Source organism: Enhydra lutris, unplaced genomic scaffold (genome assembly GCF_002288905.1).
Source record: "Enhydra lutris kenyoni isolate GAN:26980312 unplaced genomic scaffold, ASM228890v2 scaffoldscaffold32, whole genome shotgun sequence".
Classification (NCBI taxonomy): Eukaryota; Metazoa; Chordata; class Mammalia; order Carnivora; family Mustelidae; genus Enhydra; species Enhydra lutris.
The window spans coordinates 8,612,509-8,621,542 of NW_019154116.1; positions in this window are offsets into that span (position 1 = coordinate 8,612,509).

Genomic DNA, 9,034 nt, shown 5'->3' on the forward strand with positions numbered 1-9,034 from the left:
TTCTGGAGGCTTTAGGTAAGAATCCATTTCCTTTTCTAGCTTCTAGAGGCCACCTATATTCTCCATCTCTCTCTGCTTCTGCCTTCCACTTCTGCTTGCATCTTCTGTTCAGTCATGTTAAGAGGACCTAAGCAGGAGTAATGATGCTATACCTTCAATATTTCAAGGGAATATACAGCCTGTACATGATAGCATGAACTCTCAAATTGGGATGAGTAATGAGACAAGATAGGTGAGGATACGGGGATCATAGAGGCCTGATGAATACCCCACTGTGCGCTTGGCAGCCGGCGTGACAAGTAGCACAATGCCACATCTCCACTGCAGTCCCAGAGCAAATGCATTTATTGATTTTTATGTTTAAAAATCTCATCTGTTCAAGTAGCATATTTAATGTTACAAGTACAACTGAAATAAGTTAAAACTCCAACACACAAAGCAATTCCTAAAATATCTTGAAAAAGAAGTAGGAAGTTGTATCACTATTTGCAAGTTGACTTCTCAGCTATCCATCCTGTTTCTCTCATTTCTTAGTAAACAGCATAAAAGCTCTGGTTCAGTTTAGAGCAATCGCTCTTAAAATCACACAAAATCTTGTTGCTGGAGAAATTTCTTCCTGCGCTGATGATTTGAGAGCGCCAATTATTTATCAGAGTTTCTAGTGGGATGAGAAAGACCTTTGTCAATAAATATCTGTTTTTTTTTAAAGTCATTTAAGTCCAAGGACTTGGAGTTAATGAGATTGAAGTCCAAAAAGAGAGTTGCTGGTCCTCTTACCAATAAATATTTCTAGAACAAGGAAATCTCCATTTGTCTGTTATTCACACAGAACAACACAATGTGAACTGTTTCCCCACCTTCCCTTTCCTGCTCTTTAATACCCACTCTCTCAGATGTCCAGTGTTTTTATGTAGAGCCTCCCCTGGGCTTTCTCTTCCCCTCAATTCTCCTCCAGCACCTTCCATGAAGCTTTGAAGATCTTTGCTGGAGAGCAAAGTTGTCACATTCTTTCACATTATCACACGTTTTGTAACCCAGTTCTAGTCAGTGTATCTTATTCTGTTATTCTTCCTGGGATGACTGGAAATATAATATCTTAACTAGGATTCCCTTTTTAAAGATTTTTGAGAGAGAGAGGAAGAGAGAGCAAGCATGAACAGGGGGAGGTGCAGAGGGAGAGAGAGAATTCCAAGCAGACTCCATGCTGAGTCTGGAGCCCAACATGAGGCTCCATCTTACAATGGTGAGATCTTGCCCTGAGCCAAAATCAAGTTAGATGCTTAACTCCCTGAGCTACCCAAGGCACCCCTAACTAGGATTCTTTCGAACACAGTTTCCTAGCATGTGATAACTGTCATATGAAAGATATGTTGAGATGCCAAACAAACCTTGGAAATTCATGATGTACATTGGCATGTGTGAAAACAGAATATCCCAAATAACTTGTCTAATATTATTCATTACCTTCCATCATATTGTTTAAAGAACCAGGGACACTCTGAGACTACACTTAAAAGAAAAGATCTTTAAAAATGAACTGTCTTCAAATCAAAACCACAATAAGATACCACCTCATGCCAGTCAGAATGGCTAAAATTAGCAAATCAGGAATGACAGATGCTGGTGAGGATGTGGAGAAAGGGGAACCCTCCTACACTGTTGATGGGAATGCAAGCTGGGAAGCCACTCTGGAAAACAGCATGGAGGTTCCTCAAAATGTTAAAAATAGAGCTACCCTATGACCCAGCAATCGTACTACTGGGTATTTACCCTAGAGCTATAAATGTAGTGATCTGAAGGGGCACGTGCACCATAATATTTATGGCAGCACTGTCCACAACAGCCAAACAATGGAAAGAACCTAGATGTCCATCAACAGATGAATGGGTAAAGAAGATGTGTATCTACATACAATGGAATACTATGCAGCCATCAAAACAAATGAAATCTTGCCATTTGCAATGGCATGGATGGAACTAGAGGGTATTATGCTGAGTGAAGTAAGTCAAGCAGAGAAAGACAATTATCATATGATCTCCCTGATATGAGGAAAAGAGAGACAATGTGGGGGGTTTGAGGGGTAGGGAAGGAAAAAAATGAAACAAGATGGGATCAGGAGGAAGACAAACCATGAGAGACTCTTAATCTCACAAAACAAACTGAGGGTTGCCGGGGGGAGGGGGGTAGGGAGAGGGTGGTTGGGTTATGGACACTGGGGAGGGTATGTGCTATGGTGAGTGCTATGAAGTGTGTAAACCTGGTGATTCACAAACCTGTACCCCTGGGACTAATAATACATTATATGTTAATAAAAAATTTAAAAAATTAAGAAAAATGAACTGTCTTCCTCAGTGAAGAGCAGGCATTGAAGCATTTTGGGGAGAATCAGGACAAAATGAGGCAGAGAAGTTATTTGTTTGGTGTATCAGTTAGGAGGATTTTAATAGCAAGTTTTGGAAAATATAGCCCAAACTATATATTATACATTCATGTATTGAAAAACTTAAGAGTTAGACCCATTTCATGTGGGACCTGGCTCTTCAATAACAAGTGATTTAAAAAAGTCAACTCAAAGTTAAGCCAGAAAAGGGGCAAGATTAGGTCATTTATTAAAAATCTCAAGGTGAGGCTTGGCCAAGGCATACTTCTTTTCTTTTTTATTTTGGTAAGATTTTATTTATTTATTTATTTATTTATTTATTTATTTATTTGACACAGAGAGAGAGAGAGAGTAAGAGAGCATAAGAAGGGGAGTGGCAGGCAGAGGGAGAAGCAGACTCCTCACTGAGCAGGGAGGCTGATGGGGGGAGCTCTATTCCAGGAACCCAAGATTATGACCTGAGCTGAAGGTAGATGCTTAACCAACTGAGCCACTCACGTGCCCCAGCCAAGTTATTCTAACATGGCCAGGAGAGTAAGGTTTCTCTTCATCTCTGGCTCTGACTTCTGGCCACTTTGGTTTCATCCTCAGGACTCTGTGTGGTGATCTGTGCCAGCAACTGTCTTGAGTATCTTTCTTATTGCTAAAGAGCACTCAGGAAAAGTCTTCTTGCATTTCATTGGCTCTGATTAGATGATGTGATCATTTCTAAGCCAATCACAGTGACCAGGGAGATACCATACTCTAGTTGGTCAAATCTGAGTCCCAGGACCTGGGCCCGGGCCACCTGCACCCAGTGCAAGCCATCAGAGGGTGGGAGAGAAAGTGGTATTACTGGAAGCAGAGTGAGTGGTTGCTTTGCGACCAGAACCCAACAAGTATCTAATGCACCGGAAAGGAAAACATTAGCCAGCATGTGTGTTTGTACATATTTAAAGCAATTTAATTGTACAGATGAATACAAAGGGAAAATTCCCAGAGTGAATTAGCAGGTGGGTGCTGCAGATAGTCAAGATGCCTGTAGTTAACAGAAAATGCTAGAGAAAGAAGTTTTTCCTAGGATATGGAGTGAAGGTTACCCTCTGAAAATATGACCACCAAAAACTTCCCTTATAGACTATGAGTCAGAGCTATGCTCCTTACTAGGCTGCTTTCCTTAAGGGTTAAGGATGTCATCTTACTTTCTCCACTTAGCATAATGCTTGGTTCAGAAGGGCTGATGAGAAGACCATATTAGACTGAATTAATGAATACATTTGAAGAAGTAGATTGAGGGGCGATCTTTCTTTAGAAGTATGTCTTAAGATGCTCAGGAAACACCCATGTCCAGTCAAAAGGTGTAGTTTTTGGACCACACTGTGCTAATGAAGGGAATCTCTAGTCTAAAAGCTGTTTCCTAACACGTCTGAAGACTATGAAAATAAGGGGATTGGTCTAGGAGGAGTCTAGGAAGGGAGAAAAAGGGCCAGAACTTTTCAGGATCAATGGGAGAAAGGCACTGTCCAACCTAACTCCATGCAACTGCCTTCTCTCCTGTATTTGTCCTACAAATTCAGGTCTAGACTTGGAGATTTCCTCTACTTATCCAATTCCGGTTTCCTCTCTGCCCCCCTGGCAGTGTGCTGATGTAATCACTGGGCTCACCTTGTTTCCTTCTTCTTGTGGACCATAATCCTGTGCAGACCTTTGTCCAAACTCTTTGCATATATTTGGTCCAGTCTTCTAGGTATTTAAGATTAAGAGCAGGAGTGGTAATTCCAGCCACTGTTACTCCTTCTTGGTCCTGGATGTTTATAGTGGACTCACTGCATCTGGCTGGAAAGGAGGTTGGGCCTTAGGAGACACATGGAATAGGCAGAAGCAGCAGGGAAATCTGGTTGCCTATAGAATTCTGACCACTGGATGTCTTCCTCAGAGCTCTCCTGGTTTGCTGATGAATGCCTGTGGGTAAATGTGGGCCTTTGTCATTTTTTCTGGAGGAAAGCACTATTAAGAGAGATTTCCTTGGACTAAATCTAAGTCCAAGCCTTCTTAAGGCAGAAACCCAAACATTAGAACCCTGAGCAGGCTTTGAGGTAGCAGTGTAGACATGGGGCTTTAGTTCAACCCAACAGCCTCTGCCATGGGATGTTTCAGTTGGGAAGTGTGTAACCCAAGGAAGGAGGCTCTGGGCAGAATCCATCCTCCCAGATGAGGGGGTTGCACAGCTGTCTAACAAGGTCCCTCCTTGGTGCATAAATTGCATGGGTAGACTGTGCCATCATAGCCATGTCCTCTGTGCCCAGAGTCAGCAGCAGAAGCAGGGGTTCCTCACCAGGCAGCTCAGTGGGTGGGTTTTAAGCATTGCATCCCAAGTCTTACCCACAATTCCGTTTCACTAGTCCTCCCAATAGTCCTGCAAACACCTTCTATTTCTCCTCCAATGGCCAGAGTTGGCTACACTTATTTACAAAACTCATTGTCTTGATTGTATTATTATTTGACTGGGCAGTATATTATTACCAAAGATGTACACAAAAAATTGGATATTGTTTTATTAAACAAAGGAAGGTTAAGTTTAAATAGCTTCTTCCAAGTAGATCAGAGTCCTTACCTATATGTGTATGTCATGGACTAATGCTGAAGATCAGAAAAAAGAGAAGGCATTACTTATTCTGCATCTTATCTCATGCTCTTGTCAACTGTACGAATTTTTCTGTTTGAAATAAAACCTCTTGTTAGTCAGCGATTGTTATTGGATATTTTAATGACTGTGTCAGCACTATACAAATCATATATTTTCTGAACAAGTTTCCAGGCTTCATAAACACTTCCATAGATGGACATTTGTAATCAAGGTATGGGACTGCTTCAGTTGACAAATGGCTTTCTCTAATAGGAGATTTGAAACAGCATCTGGTTTCATTAATTTTATAACTTCTCATTCCTTGACATTCAGAACATGTGCCCACTGCACTTGTAATTCATTCTTTTGAAAGACGAGCACATTTGGCATGGTGCAGAGATGAGGGCCATTTTTATGGATAAAGGCTCATCCTTTGAAGGCAGCTTGGGTAGTGGTGGCTTATAATGGAAATCCCGACAGACTCTCAAGTGTGTCAACTCTGAGCCAGCATGCAAGTGGGGCAAGCAGCTCCCAGGAGTCAAGTAGACAAGACCTGGTCATGGAAGACAGGAAATGCTGTTTTAATAGAGTACCATTGACTTTTCCCTCTTTTTAACAGAAAATAGCCTATTTCTAGCCTGTAATCAAAAGCAAAACACTTGGAGTTTCTGATGTGAAGTGCTTGGGGCAGAGGTATATATTCAAATATCTGAAAGGTACACTTCACTCATCCCCAGGAATTACTTGGTGAGATTTTTATGGACAGGTCAGAAGCTATGTTTGTTATGCAGAGCTTTGAAAGTGGGTGAGAAAGAATGAAAAAAAAAAAAAACACAAGCAAATAAATGGACAGGCTGTGAATGTGAGAGGTGAGGTGCTGAACTAGTGGTTGTTTATGCTTGCAGGAAATTGATGGTATTTTCAAAATCGTGTCTAAATTCAAAACCAAGGCATTGTAGCAAGAAGTGAACACATCGTTGAGGTTTTGGTTATGTGAAAAGCAAAACTGTAGGTATCAAAATAAATTCATGAGAAGGGACCTTAGATGTTTGTCCAGTACAGTAGTTTTATTTTGCCAATGGGGGGAGGACATGATAATTTTCAAACACTTTGTGTCTCCAGAACTTTCGATTCTTCCATGTACAATAACTCATTCAGGAATGAGCATGTGACTTCATAACAACTATGGAGATGCCCCAAGACTTTTGCCGTGGCTTCTTAGAGTTAGTCTTGCTTAATGGATTTAAAGCTGAGAAGACAAACTTCCTAGAGTTTATTACATCGGAACAGCTAGGACAGGGGGAGACAGTGGAGAGATCCAGACAAACAGGCCCATGATGACTTTATCTGGTCCCTGAATCCAACCAGGCCTGAGTCTGCTGACTTCTGGACCTTTCGTTTACATGAGTAAATTAATTCCATTTTGCTAACTGAAGCCTGGGTCAGGTTTTTAGTCCTGTGGATGCCGTTCAGGAGAGGGACACTCTCCCATATTTGGAGATTTAATATTATTGCTTAATGTAAAGCCTCAATCTGGAAGCCACTCCTTTCTTCCATGCAAGGAGCTATGGAGTCACGGAGACCACCGCTTTCCTTAATCATCTGTGCTTAGAGCTCAGGACAGCCAACTTTGACATATCAAGGACCAAGGACGCGTAGACCTGAAAAGTTTGCTTGTTATTTTTGGTGACTCTTAGCTTAGAGATAGTACCTTTGAAATCACAGCTGCTGCTTCTTTAATTCCTCCTCCAGGTGCCAAAAAGTCCGATCAATAACGAAGACCTGAAATGTCTTCAAACTTAATTTAGCATCTGGCCCGAAGAGGAGAATGCCAAGAACAAAAACAGAAATGCTGAGATGTGCTCAGACACAAAATAGATTTATAGGACTTGTCTCCTCCTCCTCCTCCTCCTCTTCCTCTTCTTCTTCTTCTTCTCCTTCTCCTTCTTCCTCTTCTTCCTCTTCTTCTTCCTCCTCCTCCTCCCCCTTCCCCTCCACCTCTTCTTCTTCCTCTTCTTCTTCTTCATGTCATATTGCTGCCATCATCTGCTTGCTAATTGAGTTAACTTTGTTAAATTTGATATGACACCAGGTCTATGGTGCCATCATTGGGCAAGGTTGTCAGAGCCCCTCTTTCAGCTCTTTCTAGTGTCAGCTTGATTTAATGACCTCTGGAATTCTTCTCATGAACTCCAAGGAGACAGGTAGGTCTATGTTTGACTTGCACTTGAAGGCTAATGGTGCAGGTGCTGGAGAAAGAGCTTTGGGATCCTACTGGTTTTGGCACATGACAGTCAATCAGTGCCATATCTTTCCCAGAGAAGCCTCTCCCCTCTGTTAGTGCTGAGTGGCCTCTGCAAAAGCACCAAGGACACCCCCCACCCCAAATTTGGCTTGGATATTGAGGTTGATGACTCCCATGCACCAAGAGAATTTGAGAGGCTTATTACTCACTCAAAGGTCTTCCAGGAAGAGCTGGGTAGGCACAAGCAGGTCCAGGTTGACTGAAGCAGAGCAGAGGGAGTGGGTTTGAGGCTTTATTAATAAGTGGCTAAAGGCTGGGATTACAAAAAAAAAGTACAGGAGATTTGAATTTCCCACTGTTTCAAAGGAGTGTGTGAGCTCAGGGTCTTCCCACTGATCTGGAAGGGAGGGTAAGACTGAAAAGGGAGTCAGCAGTGAAAAGGTCAGGAATGAGGTCAGACTCTCCCTTACTATTAGATGTAATCTTTCCTAAACAAAGTATGTTAGTTTCCTGGGACTGCTGTTACAAATGACCACAACTGAGTGCCTTCAAACAACAGAATTGTGTCCTCTTGGTGTTCTGGGGGCTAGAAGTCAGAAATCAATGTGTGGGCAGTGTGGTTCCTCTTGGACGTTGGGAGAGAGGATTTATTCCAGGTCTCTTCTTAGCTTCTGGTGGCTGCTGGTGATGGGTGGCATTCCTTGGCTTGTGTCCCTCCTGTCTCTCCTGGAACCCTCACATGGATTCTTCTCTGTGCTCATCTTCTAAAAGGACATGCTTGGGGTGCCTGGGTGGCTCAGTCTTTTTAAGCATCTGCCTTCAGCTCAGGTCATGATCCCAGGGTCCTGGGATAGAGCCCCACATTGGGCTCCCTGCTCAGTGGGAAGCCTGCTTCTTCTTCTCCCACTCCCCCTGCTTGTATGCTTTCTCTTGCTGTGTCTTTCTCTGTCAAATAAATAAATAGAATCTTAAAAAAATAAAAAATAAAAAAGACACGCTCTTTGGATTTGGGGCTCACCCTAATTCTGTATGACTTCATCTCCACCCTGACTTTGATTGTATCTCCAAATAAGGTCACATTCTGAACTTTTAGGGGCACTATTCAACTCAGTACACAAAGTTAAGGCACTTTGTTAGCAAATCTTAAAAATATCACATTCTTGATCACATTTATCACATGGCAAAACTTCTGCATCCCCAAATGGGACTAGAGAGAAGCTTCCGAGGCTCCTGGGGTTCCCAGGAAAGGCATGATCCTTGGAGAGGGCTGGGGGCTAATGGAAGGGTTTGCACAGAGGCAGAGTGGAAGGAGCAAGGGAGAGATGGGGATACCATTGGCTCAGCGCTCACCTAGGGCTGGGGATGGAGAGCATCGGGGACCCTTCTGGCCTGGCTTCCCAGCAAGGACATGGACTGGGTCAGGGAATGCTGTGATGTTTGGGGAAGCGTCATGAAGCCCGGTTTGGGAACCTGGCAGGATCCTCTGTCGCCTCCTGAGTGGCCTCAAGACGAATTGTCAGCCATGCCTTCAAATACAGTTCTCATGGCGAGTACCCCATCAACACTAAGACATGTTGCTTGAGGGCATGTTTCATTTTAGAATTTTCCAGAGGCTGATGGGCTTCATTGTTGCCACCTTTGATTCTCGTATTAGTCAGCTCGGGCTTCCATAGCCAAATAGCACAGACCAGAGGCTTAAACAGCAGAAATGTATTTTCTCGAGTTCTGGAGGCTGGCATTTGGAGATGTCAGCAGGGTGGGTTTCTCCTGTGGCTTCTCTCCTTGGTTTGCAGATGACCATCTT